This window comes from Macaca nemestrina, chromosome 14, assembly GCF_043159975.1.
Source record: "Macaca nemestrina isolate mMacNem1 chromosome 14, mMacNem.hap1, whole genome shotgun sequence".
In the NCBI taxonomy this organism is placed as follows: Eukaryota; Metazoa; Chordata; class Mammalia; order Primates; family Cercopithecidae; genus Macaca; species Macaca nemestrina.
Window position 1 is genome coordinate 18,360,699 of NC_092138.1, and position 21,676 is coordinate 18,382,374.

The 21,676-nt window shown below is 38.8% G+C and overlaps 1 protein-coding gene across 19 annotated transcripts in view; it reads right to left on the bottom strand.

The window, feature by feature from the left end:
• Positions 1 to 21,676, bottom strand: part of LOC105498726 (TLE family member 4, transcriptional corepressor) — a 155,371-nt gene that overhangs the window by 48,832 nt on the left and 84,863 nt on the right. The gene's annotated exons all lie outside the window — the stretch shown is intronic.

Sequence of the window (21,676 nt, forward strand, 5' to 3'; positions counted from 1 at the left end):
TTTACAATGATCATTTTAGGCTCTGCAACCCACAGGAGATCTTGTATATTTTTTCTTTGTTTACTTGTTTATGCCCTGTCAAAAATGTAAAAACGATTCTTCCCTCACAGGCCACACAAAAACAAACTGGGAAGTAGATTTGGCCTGTGGGCCATAGTTTACTCATCCCTTTGTCTATAAGAGCAAGAGAATGTGGTATATTCCTACATGTTTTTATAATCTGAAGTCTGTCACTACAACAATCATAACAAGTTTCTGGCATTCTCTTCTTAGGATGCTCTCAATAGAATCCAGGAGGTGAGATAATGGCTGTGGGCATAGTGTGATCTGCAACCCCAACCAAGAATCACTTTACCACCGAGATGCTTGAGCATTTTCATTCTCATGATTTTAAACGCAGGGGAAAGGTCCTAAATTGTTACTTGATAACTTCAGTTATCAGGCAACTGAGTTTCTCGGCTTAATTTATGCCTAGGACACTGGACAGGAAATTGCTGGCTGACTGGTTTGGAACAGCTGCCTGAACACTTCTCCCTCCCTTCACTGATTTATTCAAGAGTGTGACAAATGACTACTACAACGCAGGCCCCTCACAGGAATGCAGAAAGGCTCAAAGCTGAAAAAGACAAGGTTTTTGACCCCTTTGCCTCTTTTCAATGAAAGAGTTAGAGATAAGGTAAGCACACAAGTTCCAAGGCTGGACTTGGAAAAGGCATGTCAGGAAATCCTTGACGGCCAGATGTGCTTTACAATTCAGTATTTGGGGAATTTCCTAAAGGCAATATGATGCATATACTCTAACAGCGGCTGGAATAACAGTTTATAATCAAACATTAATACACTTTTATATCACTTCAGGCCAGGTTCAGTTTTGTTACTGAATGAGATGCAAAAAACAACAACAACAACAACAAAAAAAAAACTTTCAGTTTTCAGAGCTTTCTGGATTTCAGAATAGTGGATAAGAGACTGTGGGCCTGCCTGATCTTAAAAAGAGCCTGTATATTTATTTTCTCTTTTAAAATAAAGTTTTAACTTAAGAAAACCACAAAATAGGATGCTCCCAGATCCAAACTCCAACCAACTGCCAATGTGCTGAATCTGAGTGGCCTTCTTTAGGGCACCACATCTTAACAATAACAACAGGTTACCTGAGACACCAGAGAGGTAAGTTCAAACTAATCAAGATTTCACTCTTTTGGTAACATTTTCTTATGCTATCCAAGAGTCATTTTAAAAAATCAAATTATATATAACTATATTATATACCAAATTACACATACACACACACACATATACTCTCTCTCTCTCTCTTTCTCTGTCTCCCTCCCTCCCTCTTTCTCTCCCTCCTTCCCTCCCTCCCTCCAGGAAGTAGTTAAGGAATCCTTGGAAAATACGTAGCATATTTTTCTTAAAGAGTTATCCATGGAATCACTGTACAGATCTGTATCCATGTATCCAGAAAAGTCAGTGTATCCTTAGAATAAGGACTTAGAATGTCTAGAAAGTCCTTAATGTGGATATTTGATCTTCAGTTCCTAAGAGAAATGTCCTAACAGCCAGTAACATGAAAGTTAGAGATCTTCCGACTTTCTAGGTATGTATGCTGTCACTTTAAAAGGAAAGAGCCTATGTCCAATGGACCTTCACTTCTGCTACAACAACGTATGTGAAGAGCTCTTTACCATATGAAGCAAGCTCTTTATCAAAATCTATTAACAAATATATAACAGCTATTTTTATTTGTACGTCTAAACATAAAAAACAAAGTAACACTACTGAGTTGGCTGATAGTGACTTCCCTCAACCACAGCAGATTAAGTATATCCAAGACTCATTTTAATTCATCAATATATAATTTCCCCCAGACTGAATCTTAATTTTTAAATGTATTCACAGACTTAGAGAACTCCTAGTCCAAATATTTTGGTGTTAAATACTAAGTATTAATAAAAATACAGGTGAAGGGACTTGTCTGAGGTCCTGCAGTTAGTAAGAGGTGAAGTTGGGATTAGGAAAAGGTCTGTATGTGGTTTCCAATTCAAGCTTGCAATGAAAATCTGCTGACAGACAAGGACATTTACTCAAATACAATGTACACCAACAAATTTTTTTGGCCTTACTGCATTAAGTTCATCATAAAGTCAGGATTATGACGAAAGTCAGGATGATGATGAAAGAAACTAAGTATTGAACAGGCAGATTCACGTACATAACTTGACGAGGATCATTATCTGCGGACCTATGCATCTAGATGCTTGATGAGGCTGTGCATGATTTTTTTCTGCCTCATTTAATATATTTACAGTTCACATACCTACTAATTTCTTTAACTGACACAGAGACAGCATACAGTATCAAACAGTGTACTGAATTTGTTTAGCAATTACATCACTCACTAGTTGCTTTGTTAACAAGCACTGAGTTTGATATTCATCTTTATACATAAACAAGCATTCAAAATAGAAGAGAGAAATTATGCCAGAAGTACCTGGTAAGGTTAACCTTTCAGTACTCTTCCTTCTAAAGTTCCATAGTTTGATAAATGTGTAGAACCTCTTACACCACCCACTTCTGATTCTATAAGCAAAAGAGCATTCACAAATTGACCGCATTTTTATAGATGCGAAAACAATGACAAGCCTACAAAATTCACAAGCAGGATAGTTGTGAAGATACTACATCTTAAAACTCCTGGAATAGTATAAGCTCAATTAAGTTTGTTTCCACAAAAGAAAAAAATTGAATCCATCTCAGATTATATATAAATTCAAAACGCAGAACTGTTGTTTTACAAAAAAATAATGAAGAAATAACTATAACAAGTTATCAGGACCCATGATTACCAATTCAAAAAAAATTTTAAAAGTTTCTACCACGGCATCTTGTCTCTGCTGTTATGATAGTCCAATACTTTCAAGTAAGGAGAGTTAACATTCTGAAGAAAAAGGAAAGGAAATCTTAGAATGAGACAACATACATAAAGCACACAGCCCAATGCCTGGCCCATGACACATGCTCAGGATGCTCTAGCAGTCTGGTTATTATTACTTCTGTCATGGACACATCTTCAAAAGGACAGAAAATCATAAAGAGGCCACGAACGAAATTAATACTAGGCACTACAACTTTTAGCATGCAAATAGTGTTTTTGAATTAGCCAGAATCACTATTTTGAATACATGATACATTTACTGAGAATTGAGTAAAATGCCAGGCACTTTGCAATTATACACACTGTCTCATTTAATCTTTCAATAACCCAATAAGATAGATATTACTAGTGCTGCTATTGTTACTATTAAAAAGAATCTAGTTGGGGAAAACTGAGTAACTTGCTAAGTCATCTATCTCTAGTTTGCAATTTGAGCCCAGATCTATCCTTCTGGATTTTATACCATTATACTTTCCATAATACCATGTTTTACTCATGGCTAAAATCATGGATGCATGGGAAATGCATCTTCAAACATATGAAATAAATTAAAATATTGAACAAATCTTGATTTACATGTCTGAGGCAGCTCCAACATTTTTCTGAGAATATCTATATAGAATAACATTTAGCTCAAACTAATAATTTGAGGTGTTTTTAAAATAATAAAGCACTGCTATTAAGTATCAGATAAAATAAATCATAGGGTTCATCATACATCAGAAGAACCTAAGTGGTTATTATGCAGTCGAGGAAACTGAGGCTCAGAGGGAATAGACGTCATAGATAAGGCTAGACGATGGCCACGCCCCCCCTGAATCTAGTCTAGTGCTCTTTCTACCATATTCCTGGTTGGCTTTTCTCTCTTTCCACATATTTTATTTAAAAAATAAAATACAATACATTCAATAAGTTAGAGTACTTAACCAAAATAGTTTCAGCGGTAACAAAAGCAATAATTTATTTACTCTAATCTGTTGTGCCCTTTGCCAGAAAGGCCTTGAAGAGGCACAAACAGTGACTAAACAATATCTAAACAAACGTGACTGGCAATTAACAGATCATCAAATATGGCAGTAGTATAAAATGAGTGAAAAGTAGTCATCCCTTATTGTCACTCTACCAGGGCAATCTAGCTTCAAGCATCTTGTGTGATGCCTGTTAACTAATCAGTTCATAGTGGCCAGTACAAGTTGAACAGCCCACACCTGAAAATCTGAAATCCAAAATCCAAAATTTTTGGAGCACCAACCTGACGTTCAAGGGAAATGCTCATTGGCACATTTAAAATTTCAAATTTTTTTAGCTTTGGGATGCTCAGCCAGTGAGTATAATGCAAATATTACCAAATCTGAAGAAAACCCAAATCCAAAACACTTCTGGTCCCAAGCATTTCGGATAAGGGATACTCAACTGGTATAAGATTCTAAGACATCATCTCTCACCTCACTTTAGCTCCCTAATGTAAAGCTGAGGACTGTATTTAAAAGAGAAGCAAAATGACCACCACAGTGGCAGTGACAGTGCTTAGTGAACCAAAGAAGAATCTTGAAAATATCACAAATAGCTGTTAATGACTACACATTCCGGATTCTAAGGATATCCTGATTTCAGGATTTTATGTTTGTTTTAAAGTGGTTGGTTAAATGAAGAATACATGAAATTTAATTTCCATGTGTTGATTGTTTTCATGTAGATTCACAAATTAATACAAGAAAATGCCTTTGTGAAGCCATGGGCTCCAGTTTGGTACTCTTAAGGTATAAATCACTATGATATGCAGCCCTCAACTTAATTCCTTAGGCTGCCCCAACAATGTGATATAGCACTGGAATCGTTTTCTTCTGTGACTGCCACCCAACTAAGGTACTAAGATGTCCTTTTCTGGAGGGTCAGGAGGAAATGGCAGGGAAAAAGGGAATGGAAGGCTGGAAAGAAAAATAAAGAAAAGTAGGATATGGAAGTGGTTCCTACTTAATCCATGCCGTAAATTTCCAAAAGTCAGCTGACAGGAAACAGGAGCCAAAACATTGCAAGTATGAGTGCTTGTTCATCAATTAGGGAAGGGCAGAAAGGATAAAGAGATTTAAAAAATAAAGACGCTTAAGTTATAAAGTATTATCACTACATCTGGTTAGTTGTTATAAAAAAAAAACCAAACAAACAAAAACTACCCTTTTTTCTTCATGAAATAAAAATGACATCAAGCTAGAAAACCCAAATTGGGGGATTCTGTTACTGTAAGAATATTCCTATGAACCTCCAGCAAACTGATGAGGCTACAAGTTAAAATCTTTGTCAGATTTTTCATCTGCATACATTTTAATCAGATAGCAGATTCTGAGCTGGTGGAAGAGGAGGATACATCTGTTGGATATGAGAAATTTAACATAAAAACATGCATGGGACTGTATGATGACATTCCAAAATGCTCTGGCCTTGAACCACCATTTTGAAGGTCCACAAAATGTGAAGTATTAAACATCCCGCCCCACGTGACAAGTTTACACTCTAATGGCATATGACGGACAAGTCACATGAAAAGAACACATCACAACAGCACCATTAAAATACACAGATACAAAGTCGATACTTAGGATTTTTGCTGATCTGCAGGGAAAGGAGGAAGCTCCTATAATCTTAAGTATTTTCCTAAGTGGCAGGCCCCTTGCTGGGGCTCCTCCTATCTCTAATCTTTGCATTTTGTCTACACCAAGTAAGGTACATCCAGATGAGGGTTTAAAACTGACCTTAGAGTAGAGATAACGAGCATGGGCTCTGAAGACTAACTGAATCCTAGTCAGCTCATCACCTATGTTCTGGGTGAACCATTGGCAACTTACTTAGTCTCACTTTCCTCATCTGCAACACAGAGATAATAGCAAACTCCACTTTAATGGGCTATTCTGATGACAGCACAGAGTATAGGCACCCACGGTGCTATTATTCACGTCCACGGTCGTAAAGCTAGCAGGGGCAGAACTGTCTCCAGAGTCCATGGCAATGGCTACAAAGCACATGCTTTTCACTCTACACTGAGCAGCCTTCTAGTGATTTTCCTTAAACATTGAGAAAAGCAATAAGCCACCTCTCAACTCTTTTATCTGGGAAGGGATCCCCACTGAGGAGGGAAGCCTGAGGCATGTGTCACCTGGGAGGACTAAAGAGAGCAAGGGTAATTAGGAGGAAGAAGATCCCTGGGTTCTGAATCCAGGGACAGGCAGAGTCAGGAAACACTAATCAGAACAGCCCTACAAAATCACTGTCCAGGAGAGAATGGACAGGCATGACTGGAACCAATTGCCACCAGGGGTCGGGGCAAAAACCCCTCATATGCAGCAATGGCCATCCACTCTATTTTGAGCCTGTGTTTTGTTTCACATTTACTATATTTGATCAGGTTGTAGCCTGTGGTTTTGGTGGCTGACAAGAAGTAAAATGTAAATTATGCTACTACTTCATAGTTTTTAGGGGGAAATTATTCTGTTAAATGCATGAAAAACTTTCTAGGTATAAAATTATGAGAAACTAAAATAGGCAAGGAGGAAACCAATCGGAAACCAGAATTTCATTTGTAGTCTCTTCCCACAAAAACAAATACTGTAATATGGAACTATGCAGAAAATAATTTGAAAGGTAAACTATACTTTTAAAATCATATAGTCCCAAAGGTAAATAAACATTTTTGGAATCACTGCCAATTGTCTATATGAATTCCAAGAGGTAAGGAACTCATGAAAGAAAAACTCCAAGACTAACACACATTAAATTGCCTTAATGGAATTGGGTTACATTCAATATTGTTTTAAGTAAGTGGACCACTGGTTGGGGTCTAGAAATTGTTTGGTTAGAGGGATATTTTTGTTATAATATTTGTTATACTCAGATTTGATTTGTACATCTCCCAAAACAAATGTTGTGACACTATAAAAAAATTTCAGGATCTTAGGCCAAACACAACTAGCTCTTTAAAAATCTCATTCCTTGTAGAATGAAAAGACTGTACAATTCTCTCTGATATTTATTCTGAATATTTCAGTGGTGTATCCTCCACGTTCCTGAAAGCCAAAGGCACATAATTTATAGCAGGGTTTCTAAAACCGTGCCCTTTTCACTGGTTGCTGGCATTTAAAGCATGTTTTCACACATCTTGCAATGTTCTAAGACTATCCACATTGATTGGAATTACATTTTAAAAGCATTTTTAATTGAGTCCCTGTGCTGACAGTTTTCTATGCTCCACCTGCCCTCACTCGCACTTGTTTCTTTAACAGAACTCTAATTGTCAGTGTACAAAATTTCCACTTAATCTGATCCTTCCTCTTAGGGTTTTCTGAGCTACAGAAACACATATTCCTTTCCCTTATCTTTTAAGTAAAATATATCTCTACAAAGAAACACAATTGATGCTAAGTTCTGATAACCAGAGAAATGTGAATCCCTCTTAATCAAATTCCAAACCTGAGCTAAGCAAGCAAAAGTGGCATCTCAGGTAGGTGAGAAAGTGAAGAGTAACAAAGATTCAAGAATTCTCAGGCATAGCTGACCCCACAAAGGCTTCTTGGGCCTTTGGTAAAGATTCCACTTCTCTAAAAGGAAAGGTCTGGCGGTTGGTAAGAATGAACTGCCTCAAATATGGCCTCATGTTTCCCAGGTCCTCTGTCTCCAAAAAACAGGTCACGCAGGAAGCTGACGATACATCCAGAGGTAGAAAACATGCAGAAAAACAGATCCACTGGAAAGACATCTCCTAAACCTTTGCCAGACCCACCCTGGCTCGTGTGGGAAGCTGAAATCCTGTCTGCTCAGGTGCCCCTCGCTGCCCGCCCACAGTGGGAAACTTGGCCACGTTGGCTGGTTATTCTGGATTCTCCCGTGGGAAAACCACACTCTTCCCATGAGGGCAAACACCATCTTATGCCCAGTGTGCATCTTGCTTTCCAGGACTCTGGCCCCTTTGTCATTCTTATTAAGAAAATATGAAATCTGCTACAGCCCTGTTGGTATGACTCTTTGAGCAAGCTGAATTTCCATTCTGAGCACCCTCCCTCCCCAGGACAGGAGGGCACCTTCACATTGTAGCTCTGGAAGACAACTCCGTAGCAGGGCACTAATCACTGAAAGGGCACCCCCTCCCCCACACCGCTCCTGCAAAAAAAGAAAAGTGTTATTTCAATGGCCTAAAGAGCAAAGGCCATATAAAATCTTCCAGACTGACATTCTTTTTTTTTTTTTTTAACAGAGACTAAGGCTAATCTTCACTGAAAGCAAAGCAACCAGTGATCACACTATGAGAGGCGTTCACGTCTTGAATAGAGGTGGGAGTATAGTCCTTAACCTCCCCTGCTGAACCAGGTCTGCCGTTCCCCAGCACCCCGAATCCTGCAATCACTCCTTTCCCTTCAGACGTACCTCTGTCAAAGTCGATACCAAGGCTGACTCACTGCCTTGTGAGACTCCTCAGTTAACTCAGCCTGAAGAAAAGAAGCTGCAAATAAATCAGTATTACAGTGCTGGGACGTGTGTTCTTTCCCCAAACAGCCAACCTTATTGACAGGGATTAGGTGTATGAGTAAGTAGTAAAATAATGAAAAGCAGCAAGACTCGCTCCTGCTCGACAAGCATCTGTTGGGTATACTCCCTCTCCCCACACAATTAGAGGAACGCCAGAATTGTTATGGTTTACAACACTGGAGGGAGAAGTCCATTTTACAGATAATCTGACATGAAAATAAAAGAGGCTCTCTGTAAAAACGCTAAACTGTGAGATCGCAGTCCTCGGGCCACTCGTTCAGCTCATCGGGGTAGTTATTAGCTTTTCCTACCAGCAGAAGCACACAGCACTAGCACAGCAGGTGAATGTCTTTTAATACCAGGATTTAGACTGACAGGAACCCACAGGGTTCTCCCTCTTTGGTGTCCAATTTCATCCATTATGAGCAGCGAGTAGTTTGGCTGTAAAATACATAAAAGTCACATTCTCAGCCAAGGTTGAACTATCCCTAAACACAAAATCCCCAATGGAATTAAATATGTGCTAGGATCAGCTAAAGTTAATTCTCAACCATCTGCATGTACAAGATCCGTTTTGTAGATTTTTTTTTTTTAAGGCAAAATTTAATCTCAGAATAATTTCCCCGTGGCTTGGCACATTTCTAGTTTGCTCCTTTCTGCTGTTAGTTTAGGGTTTGTTTGTGGAATGCAAGTTAATTTAAATATTAACCCTCCAAAGAATAAACAAAACCAGGGTCACTTTCAAATTACTCATACTGTACACTAAAAAAACAAACAAAATAAAAAAACGAGGACCTACTGTATTGGGCCCCTTTACCACTCCCACGTTACACAGATAGAGAAGGACTTGCCAAAAATCACAAGTAAACGGCATAAGGCAGGATTTGAACCCAGACCACCTGGTTCCAGAGGATGAGTGTCTAGCTGGTTTCCTGCCTACTGGCTGTCTAGAGTTCACAGCATGACACATGCACAGAAGTAGACAGGTCCCAACACACACCAGCTTCCCAACCTTAAGAAATGCAGTTTAACAGAGTATGTAGAGTCACCTTGAGTCACCGTTTACAAGGGTGCTATTTTTGCTTTAAAAGCACAGCAAACATGAATACCTGCTTGAGCAGTGGGAAAGGAGGGGGAGGAAAGACTGAGGCATATCTGTCTGTAAAACAGGTCTTTTCCAAAATATGCTTACCCTTGCATCTCTGGTCACTGCCTGAGGGTGCAGTGTACCAATTTTTTTGACGTGGCCTAAGTAAATTTCTCTTGAACTCGTTCTTTTCATTTGTAAACCTTTTGTTGTGCTTTTACCCAGGGTCTCATAATTTTGGAGTCATGCTGAGTCAAGTCGGTGTAGTCTCAGTCTCTCTTTCTTCTGGCTTGGTGATAAACTTCTTGCCTTATTGTCTTCTCAAGATTTTCTTTTTTTTTTTTTTTAAGTTTTTTTCTTATTTAACTATTACTTATTTTAGTCTTTAGATATCCCCTCTAAGGTGAGTCTTTTCAAGTTTTCTACTTGCACGATTCCCCTACCTCCTCTCTTGAGTACTAAACCCTGGAAAAACTACCAACTGCTTAATCACACAGATGCATTTATCCCCATTCAGTGTCTGTCATTTCAGGGGTTTCTTCCTCATGAACTTCAGATCTTGGCTTTTACACTTGACCATCTAGTACTGAAACAAGCAAAATATCTTCTGAGAGCTGAAATGTGGGGAGCATTCATGTAACTTTTTAAAGTGGAACACAGCCATGTAATGCATGCCCCCATTTCTGAAAAATCCTGACCTCTTCTCACTGGTCACTGCACTCTAGGATTAAGATGCTGCAAAGACTAAAACATTCGGCCATTCCCACTTTTAACAAACTCAGTAAATTCCTCTTCTTTCCTAGATTTGGTCACATGAAGTACTGGAACAAGCACAATTACACAAAGGTATAATCCATTCTTTCTGTCACCAGCAGCGGAGGGGAATCTAATCAATGTGGTTGGAGAACAGAACGTTGAGAGGAAGCCTTAGCCTCTTCCTTGCTCAGACACTGGGTGAAATAATACCAACAAAACAAAGTGAGTGATGGTGCCCAGAGAGCCTTAGACCAAAACTGCAGACCAAACAAAAAGACACAGCTTAATTTTCCTGACCATTCAAATATATTTTTAGTAACTCTTCAATTATCTTATCACTGAAATGCACTCTCCCAAAAGGCATTATAATTGCTTAAATACAGTTTCTGCCTACTCTTCCCTATGTTTTTAAAACATTTTTCTGGCCTCAATACTTATTGCAAATCTTCCACTTGTCAGAGAAGGCATATTCTGTGACAATTTCCATCTATCAAACTGTGGTGAGTTTTGCTGGCTTTTAGACAACTGCCATAGACCTATTTAGAGAAACTGTTCAGAGGGACCTATCTCTGAAGCCTAACCACCTCCACTGACCACGTGTACACTGAGAATGAACTCCTCAGCTTCTGAGTCAATACTCAAGGGGAACTTTCATTTGGAGACATTTTAAAGGGAGAAATACGCACACAATCCTAAACCAGGGAGACTTTATATTTTGGTTTGTGATAGGGAAAATGTATGCACAAATGAAGCCTGGGGAAGCCTAAATGCAAAACGAAATAATCGAGCAGAAGGACGGCAGGCTTCTCCGACACTCAATCATTTTCAGTCACACTATGTTGTCCAGTAACCTGCATTGATAATTCCTCATGAATAAAATGCCAGCATTATCATCTGCAGCTACATTGTTGACATGCTTTTGCTATTTCACTAAAAATACCATTAATTTTCTGGCTTCACAACAGCTGAGCTACTCCCCATTTGAATATACAAAAGAGTATTTTGTTTAAACCAAATTAAAAGCGTTCCAGTAGATGACTTCCATTTTGCTAGCTATACTATTTTAGCATATACTGTTCTTCTTAATCCTCCCAACCTCAACGTCATGCCTGTCATCTCCCCAGTCCAAAATACTTCCATTATTAAAATCGTGTTTTAAGTTGAGGAGGGGGAATCTGGACACTATTTCTGTTGTAACACTCTTGGCCTGCAAGCCACCTGACTGGCATGGTAAAGAGTGTGGCTTTTTGAGGGTTACAAGATATGGTGACCTCCTTGATTCTCTCACCTCTGTGAGCCAAGGTACATAAGCAACACAATTTTCCAGTTTGGTATCGGAAGGGTAAACTGCTAAACACACACACCGAATACACCTTCCGTTTCCCATCTAGAAACGTTCCGACATCCTCCACTTAAGTCAGAAAGAAAACCACTACTCCTGCCAAGCCCTCCTGGCATCTCACCACTTTATTTGTTCCCATTTGTATCTAATGCTTTTGTCAACAGTTCAACAAAAGTCAAAGCAAACAACCCACTGCAAACACTGGGGGTAACAGCAACAAGCATGAATCCTTCACAATTATCCAGCCCAGCTGCTCACAGCTCGTCTGGGCTGCTTTCATTAACAACAATGTCAACAAAAGACTGAAACCCACCCAATAACTAGATGGGTCAATACCGCCACTGTATACCCTCTGTAGGAGGAAACGCTGTTCTCCTTTGTTGCTTGGGCAAACATGTAGAATAATTCAGTCAGATGGACAAGTGCTTGTCTAATCATTTGTTATGTGAATTATTCAACGACTTTTCACGTAAACTACTAAACAGGGCTCTTCAAATATTTCTGCGGCACTTCCAGCTGTCCAACTGCGGAAGTGCATAAAAGGGACAACGCCAGATGAAAAGAGAAATCATGACCCGAGTTAGTTCCCAGTGATAATCTTTAGTCTAAGAATCTCGAATCTTCATGACTAATCCTTTTAGGACTAACCCTTGCCTGGCATTTTCACCAGCGTCCAATCTTTACTATGTGGACCAGATTGACGGTGGGGGTCGTGTAGAAAGTCCTGACCTCGAAGCTCCACTATCTTTACCTTGCTCAACTTTAAAAGGTAGCCCCCCACCGACCTTCCTTTCACAAGCACTTCCAATAGGTATGATATGCATTTAGGGTTTTTAATGGAGTATTTTAAAAACATAGACATATGTAAACAGACTACAAAACACAGTGTCAAAGCAGCTGTTCCTAGAGATTATCTTTTATATTTTATATATATATGTGTGTGTGTGTGTGTGTATGTAATATTTTAGAACTCCCTGGATGAATTTTGATTAAAAATGTTGCCATTTATTTAACAAAAAATTATTTTAAGATACAACAGTTCTAAGTTCCCTTTCTTTCCTCTTAAGTGTATGGCTTATGAAATCAGGTACAAACCAAGCAGCCTGGCGAGAGGGGCCCCTGACGTGGGCCCTGGCCCTCAGTTGGCTGAGCCCCACCCTGTAAGACCAAGGGGACATGCCCACACATAGCCTTTGTCTGTGGCCTCTATACCATGAGCTGGGTACTCAGGACCCTGAAATTCCCTGCCCAAACACCCCAGGCCCACTTTCAGGGTTTACTTAGTCCTCTTCCTGAGGTCTCCCAGGGTTAGATCAAGCTGCTGGTTTGAGTGTGTCTAGATCTGGGGGCAGCTGTGGGGGTTCGACGAAGCTATGAAGTGAGAACTAGGGTGCGTACAAGACAATATGTGAGGGCGCACATGGTTAAAGCAATGAACAAAGTGCCTGAGAATTTTAAATTCCAAACTGGTCTTTCAGGTCATCACTAAACTGTATTTATTTACTGGATTTATAACTTTTAAATACTTCGGTATATGGTATAAGTGCCTCCATTTGGACTCTTTCACTGGCCCTGGGTAGGCCCAACAGGTAAGTATCAGGTACAGTTTTTGGTAGCCCAGTCTTAAAATGCTGAAGCCACTACAATCACCAAATGTTTCCATGTAATGTTGTGTGTCTAAGAAAACAAGCAACATTTTTTTCCCCTAAACATTTTCACTTTTACAGATCCACATATCTACAACACTAATTAAAGTGCTGATTTTATTTCTATTATTGCTTTTAAAACACAGTAAGAGTCTAAAAGTTAAAAATAAAATTCAAGAATTATGGCTATTTCAGCCTAATACATAGAAATATGATAGAGATTTTAAGAAACTGTTAAACACAGATGAAGGAATCGGGCATGATGGCTCACGCCTGTAATCTCAACACTCTGGGAGGCTGAGGCAGGTGGATCACTTGAGGTCAGAAGTTTGAGATCAGCCTGGCCGACATGGTGAAACCACGTCTTTACTAAAAAATGCCAAAAAAAAAATTATCCAGCTGTGTGGTGACACGTGCCTATAATCTCAGTTACTTGGGAGGCTGAGGCAGGAGAATCACTTGAACCCAGGAGGCAGAGGTTGCAGTGAGCCAAGATCGTGCCACTGCACTCCAGCAGCTTGGGTGACAGAGGAAGACTCCATCAAACACACACACACACACACACACACACACACAAACACACAAATGAAGGAAACAGCAGAGATTCATACTCATTCCACCTCATTCTCACTTCTCACTATAGCCAGTTTACTCACTGCCACTTGTAATTGTGGAATCTTTACTTTTTACCACCAGTGTTTACAGATTTTTAGTTCTTGGCATAAATAATTCTGCTTTCAAAAACCAAATACTAGTCCAAGACACAGAAAACACAATGTGAGAATTTTACTTCCTTTAAAAGGTCTCTAATAATCTGCGTAGCTGTCCTACTTCTGAAGCTGGCTTCGAGTAACAAAACTAGAAAGCTGGCAATTTTTAAAAATACTCTTGAAAGAAGAAAATACCATCAGAGCTAAATGGGAGCAGCAAAAAAATAAATCAAATTTATGTACTTCTTTTTAAAACAGAGAAACTACCTGAAAAGCAAGTGAGGGTATTCAAATGCCAAAAAATCAGATGATAAATATTTTAGCTCAATAGTCCAATTGTTTTGCTGATTCCTACAAAACACTTTCTGAATTCGAGTAAAAGGCCCACATCCAGATTGGGAGTCGACAGAATGTTGCCACTGGCATTACTGTCAGTGTTTGCTAAAGGTTCACGTTTGCATGTATTTGCCCATCAGCCCTGGCAGCTTCCTGGGAAGACTGCCTTCAGAGCTAGTCCTCCAATCATCATAAACTGGCTTTATATGCACATTTTAAAGAATTCAGGACTCACCAGAAGCTCTGAGAAATGAAGAGGAACGATCCATTAATATATTTTATTCTACTCAGAAGGCAGCATATCGCAGTTCCGTATTTTAATAGGAAAATGATTTGAAGGAACGGATTGTATCTAATCTTTACCACGCACCCCCAGTGCAGTACAGGCCTGTTTGCCCTCCAGCTGCTGAATCAATACGTCCTGACTAACTTTAAATATTTTATTTAGATTGCAAGTTCATCTATCAATACCAACAGGTTTCAAAGTCAGGAACCATTAAAATAATTTTTAGTCAGTTGTCTAACAAAAAAAAAAAAATTAGAAAAATCTCTCAGCTACAGAGGGAAACATATACAGAATTGACAAGGAGTTCTTCCCACCTAAATACCTTTCAGTGCTAATGCAATCGAACAAATCAAATGGACTATTACGTAGCAGAGACTTTTGTTTTATTACATTTGTTATAAAGGAAATTTTCACCCTAAATATTAACTAAATAGACTACATCCATGGTGAAACATTTCATGTGTAATATTCTTCTTTCATTTCTCCCCAGGAAAGAGGGTTGACCCAGAAGGAAGAATGGAGAGAGAGAAAAAACAGGGAGGCACAAAGAGAAAAAAGGAAGAAAAGAGAAGGGAATTGAAAACGACGAGGGTGAGCAAAACAGTTTACAAGTGAACATCTGGTATTGACAGGAGGAACTGAACACAGTCTGTACAGTCACGCTGAAGTTTAGGAGGATGGCAATTTGAGAAAAGGGAGGGAAGAAGTGGCAGCAGGAGGCGGGAGGAGGGAAAGAACAGAAGAGGTCAGGGGTGGGGGAGTAACTAACTAACCAAAGTATTGTTCCCGGATGCTTACGTATTTAGTCATTATTTGCTCTATTCTCCCAAAGGCAAAAATGTCACCAGCTTAGTTTAAAATTTCCCTAAATAAGGTCAGACTAGGTTACTACCAGATTTTATCATCAAAACAGATTCCAGCCTACGCATCCAATTCAGGAGTCTCATTCAGAGCAATGACAGTCCAATATGGTTTGGTTATAATCCCTGAGGCGGGGGCTGGGCCAAGGATGTGGAATAACTCAGCTTTCAAGTCCTGATAACTGTGGTACAAACACAAGTGATTATTTCAATTTTCTCTGCAGATTATTTTTTCAGGGCAACCCAATAAACCCAATAATGCCCAGATTTACTAGAAAATTTTTTATTCGTTTCCCCATGCACCAGAAAGTAAGCTAATCACATCCCGCCGAGAGTGCTGTCAGGTTAAATCCCTGCACTGCTGAATGCACTGCCGGGATAAATCTCCCTTCACTTTCCATTCCACCATCCACTTTAGGGCAAGGCCCTGGGGACTGCTCCAGATTACCCCTCTGCACGCAGTGTCACAGGCACAAGCCCGAGTGGTCCAATCAGTGCCAAGAAAAGAACAAACTAAAAAAGATTAATTCACAGATGTTCATGCATTTCACATACACTGTGCCCCATGGCCCGTTGCTAGGGCAACGGGAGACCACCAGTGCGCGCTTTATTGGCTTTATGAAGTGCGTCTCGGGGACTATAGTCCGAGAAACGCTGCATAATAATAGTGTGGCTTTTCTGAAGCCTTGTTTTGTGTTTATCCACATTTAACCTTCTGAGTATTATAAAGAGCACCCTTATGCATAGCTTTCAAGCACTCCTCCCTTTCCCCCAAAACTGCCACAACTTTCTATCTAGAAACATTAAATTGCATCTCTTAGGGGTCCATTTTGGGAAGACCTATGTTTATATTGCTCAACCAGTTCCGTGACAAAAAAAAAATCTACAACCATTTAAAGATCACTACTATATTAGTGCTGCTAACCATATCAACCACTCAAAACCGAATACATACATGCCTTGTTTTCTATGAAACCAGGGGAACCTTGCTTTTGAGTATCAGGAGTCAGTTTTAGCCAGAAGGAACATAGCACCAGCAAGCCTCATCAGAGTCTGTCAGAAACGCAGCATTATCCAATAGAACTCTCTGCAGCAGTGGGAAGGTTCTGTATCTCTGCCGTTTTTGGCAGTTTCCACGTGTGGCTACTAAGGACTCGATATGTGGCTAATGCAACTGGGAAAATGGATTTAAAAATTCCATTTCATTTTAACTAATTTAAATAGCTTCATGTGACTAGTGGCTACACCACATTGGACAGGGCAGCCTCAAAAGCTTACCAGACAACTATGGATGTTTTTAAAAGTTCCTAAAAAGCTGTCTCTTCAAGCTTTTAGTTTCTGCTTAATTCATAAAAAATATAACTTCAGGTAAATGTACACAGAATGGCCTTCATGATTGCTGCTGCTGCTAGCTGTGCCAGTTCAAATCAGCCAGAGTCTTTGTGAAAAAGGCCGAGGGAACAAGGCTAACTTTCTCCTCCTTCTCCACCCCCACCCCCACCCAGGTTGGGAGGTTAAAATCACAAATGTCACAACTCTCAGAGCAGTAGCACAGATCAAGTGTTAATCTAAAGGGAAGGGGTGGGTGAGGGGGAGAACACAGGCTTGTGGGGGCGAGGGAGGATCTGGAATGAAGAGGAGAAAAATAAAGCCAGTGAATAGATCAATAGAAGCAACAGCTTACATTCAGATTCACAGGAGAAAGAACACACGGAGACAATCATTTCCTGGGAAAAGCTCAAGCCTAATGAGAATTTACTCTGCTCCTTTATGCGACAACCCGCCCTTTTGTGGCACGGGCTTCCTGACTGACAGGAACCCGGGGCCCCTTAATAGGATTTCCATATTATTTCCAACACCTGCCCAGAAGTTATTTGTTTACATTGAAGGAGGCAAGATTCTCAAATCAGACATCTGCTTCTAGTTCAGGCATATCTTAGGAAACCATCTAGAAAGCAGCTTTGTTACCATGGTGACATTTTTATTTTCCTCCTTTAGTTGGCTCAAAACATTAGCATTTCCAATTTTATTTTGTTGTTCAAAAGGCCAAATGTCGCTCATGAAAACAGAAGTTTAAAAAACGGTAAGTGAATAGAATTCTCAAAATTCTCCAGAATAATTAAAATGGCCATAACCAGCAATAAATAAAAAGGAGATCTTATTACATACGCCTACTGGCTTCTCTCACTGGGTGGCATCACAAACTTGTTTACCTCCCCTCCCCCAGCCCTCTTCTCAAATTTGAAGTCAGCATCTTGAAAAGTAGCAATTTAAAAAAGAAGATTCAAGAATCCTTCAGGATATGACACAATTAAATAATGAGTCCATTTCCATGAAAAAGAATTCCTCATGCTCACCCTTATCACCATATCTTAGAAAGTTCACTTACGACAAGAATACTTAAGACATTTTAACTTCCACCTCACTGCCTGCATTTCTGTAAAGGCGGAGGGAGGTGAGGGAAAGTGTAAGCTTTTCATGAACATTTAGTGGTTGCAGAGGGGATGGAATATTAAACAGTGTGAGGGAAGAAAGGTGGACCGCACGTGAGCGGATTACATGTATGTGTGTGTTGTTCTCCAGTTTCTAGTGAAGTAAAACTAGAGGCAAAACTGAACCCAGGGGTTGGGAGGAGGAGGGTACTTAACCACCAATTGCAACTATCACAAATAAGCGAATTTCTTACATTACGGTACCAGTACGCTCAGCTTAAAATGTTTTTAAAGCAGTATAATTTATCACATACAAAAATAATTGGATTGGTTCTAAATAATGAATAATCTGATAAAGTTAAAGCAATGTGACTTATTTTATTCAATATTTAGATTCAAAGAAAAACAACAAAGTATTAAATTCTAAATTTCAAGTTTTGATTTGCCAAGTCTTAGCAGCATGACTGAGTTTTGAAATAACTGTATTATCTTCATTTAACAGCAACCTTATTCAAAAGAATCAAAAACTCTTTCAGAAAGTACTACTCAGCCCCTCAGCAAACTTCCTTTCTATTACTCTTTCGTGAAGACTGAATTCTCTTCAATGCTTTCACAAGGCAGTTGCCATGGTAGTAATCAGACATGACTCTCTTAAGTCCAAAATTACAGCCCTTAGTAGTGGTGGCTCCCAAGTGGAGAGTCTTTGAACCCAGAAGATAGCTGAGCTACTTCAAACCACCATAGAACAAAATACCTAAGTTGGACAGAGGAAAGTGTTGAAGAAATAATTCAAGAAAGCAAGAAGTAAGAGTATTAAACTACCCCATGAGTGATTTTATAATTTTTCCAGAGGGGGGTTAGTGTTACTGTAAGAATACAAAAAAAGATGGTGAACAATTCTTTTGAATAATTCCACTGGAAGAATTATCTACATTTTGAGAAACAAATGTTTTTGAAATTCAAGTGCCAACTATTAACACTTAAATCTTAGGCCCCTCTAAAGTTTTAAACCTGTTAACTATAAACGTTGTAATATTTTTGCAAGAAATGAAATTCATCCTAATTAAGAAAATTAGAAATTAAACATCAGTATGAAAATGTCTGTCTCATAACTAAGACGGTTGGTTTATGGAGGGAAAGGATTAAACCATTTTGCCAAATCAGCTGGAGAAAGCCAACCTGCCAAACAGCCCGCCCCTGTTAATTAATATTTGTTCTGCTTCAGCAATCAGTGGAGGAGGGTGCTGCAAAACAAGCCTGTCCCCCAGAGTCACATCATTAATCCATTTATGCTCACCACCTGAGGACCAGCTATGCCCTCAAGACATTTATTCATCTGTTTGACAAACAAACAATTACCACACATTTTCTAGAATTAGGACACCTGTTACATTTCATGCAGTTTACATGCCTAGAGGCAGGTATCAATTAATACTGAACAAATTACTGCATCATAGATTCATAGAACAAAACTTCTTAATTGTTCCTTGATAACTGTAAATAGTAAAATACATGGTAGAAATAAATACCTAAAAGTATTGTAAACAAATAATTAAAAAGCAATAGCAATGCTAAAACACTTAATTTCAAATTACCATCTTATTTTGGGAAACTGAAAGAGTTATAACATTAAATGCTTGAAAGGCATACTTTATCACCCTACCACCCAACCCCTCAAATGATTTCCTCAACTGCTAACCATCGTGTCTACTTGGGTAATCATATGGCCAACTTTATTGCTGAAACATAACCTATGGTATAAGATTTTTATTTTAAAATTTGTTTCTAGGACAGGCCTAAATAACAAATAAGAAAATAGCTACATTCCAAATACTTGGAAGAATGCTTTGAGTTACAGCCTTGAGATCCATGGAGGTTAAGTGACTTGTCCAATGATATTCAGCTTACCTAGTGGTAGAGAGGATTGTTGAAGCACCTGTCATAGACTTCTTATAGAATGGCTCATATTCTAAATGTTTCAGTGTGCTTCCTTGTGGTGTCAAGAATACTTCATGGTGAATTACACCAGGAAAAGCCTTTTCCTTATAATGGGAGAATGGGATAGGAGAATGAAGTCTAGGTTTGCCTGCATACACTGGTGATGAACAATGAAATGGATTTTACCAATAATCAAGGGAGTAAGATATCTAGAAATGTATGCTGACCATAAAAACGTAGAGTTCTATTTCTATTCTTTAACCTTGAAACACAGGCTATGATGTATTTGAAATACAAATCCACTGTCTAGATAAGTATTGCTCAAGATAGGCTTTTTAAAACATATTTTAAAATATGATTTTAAAAATACATTAAGTACTTCTATTTCCTTATTAGGTGGTATCCCTGATTCCCCATGACCTACCTAAGTAAAGTTCTCTTCCCCTAAAGTTTTAGCTTCTTGAGGGAAAGAATCTTAATCTGCTTTGTGGAATTGTGTAAGAGGACAAATCGAAGATTAGTATGAGAAAGAAATTATGAGTTAGGGAGCGGCAAAAAACAAAAAATTTTTTAATGAGAAAGACTTAAAGAGACCTAACAGAGATCACAACAAAATAAAATGAATCCTATTCGAATCCCATTTCAAGTAAACCAATTATTTGAAATAATCAAAGAAGCTGGATTATAAGCTGGGTATTAGAAGATATCAAAGAATTATTTTACTAAGTGATTAAAGGCATTATGGTTATCTTTAAAAAAAAGGGCCCACTATTCAGAAAATGTGTTCATTTTGCATATTGAAGTACACAGGAGCAAAATGAGCACACAAATACTTCAGCAAAGAAAAAGAACAGAAATATAGCTACATATTGATAGCTCTTATACCTAGTTGCTGGGTATATGGGGGAGTTATTTGTACTTTGTAGTATGTTTCAGATTTTTAATAACTTAAAATGAAACTGGGTCACCCAAAGGGCTTTCCTTTGAGGACGGCACTGGCTATGTGACCTTTGACAGGCCTTCACACTTCTAAACCTTTCCTCATGTATGAAATAACGGTAAGCATAACACCTACCTTCACCGGCAAAATCTAACCTACAAGCTATACATTCAGTGGGGGCTGCTCAGAGGAGATCAGCAGGATTGAGTGGACACTGTGGACCCACTTCATTTTCCCCTAGGTTACAGTGGATATGCTGAAGTGCTGCAGCCCTCAGTTAGACAACTTCTCTTCTCAGATTATTGATTACGGAGGTGAAAATAGAAGATACCAAAAGTCCATGACTGTTTTGTTTGCTTAAACACTCTTTAGTGTTTTGTGGATTTCACTGATTCCCCCCTTTTTAGTCTACCTTTCTGTTATTTTATGCCTTTGCCTTTTTACAATACGTACTTCTAAAGTCTGGAGTAATACAAATTTATCCCACCAAGTTATCTCCCAAATGGTAACACTCCTACTTAAAGGGGTGTATGAAGTAATCATTCTGTTAATTCAGGCTAAAAACCCACATTTACCGGTAACACCCAATTAATGAGGCAAAAGTGCTTTCTTGGCCTGAATCATGCCCTTCAATTTCAACATAAAAAAAACCTTATTCTAATTTTCCGCTGATAAACCTTTATTGTCAACAGAACAACTGGGGGATAGAAAAAAGCAATGTATCATGTTTTAGTCATCTATGCCCCAAAATATAGATGCAGCAGAATAAAAAGGCATTGCCTTAAACACAAATAATGAGTGAATCATTACAAAAACTTTTAAACAAAATCAAGGAATTTGCACAGGAAAAAAACAGTGTATATACCCACAGAAAAGCACTTAGCTAAAAAATAA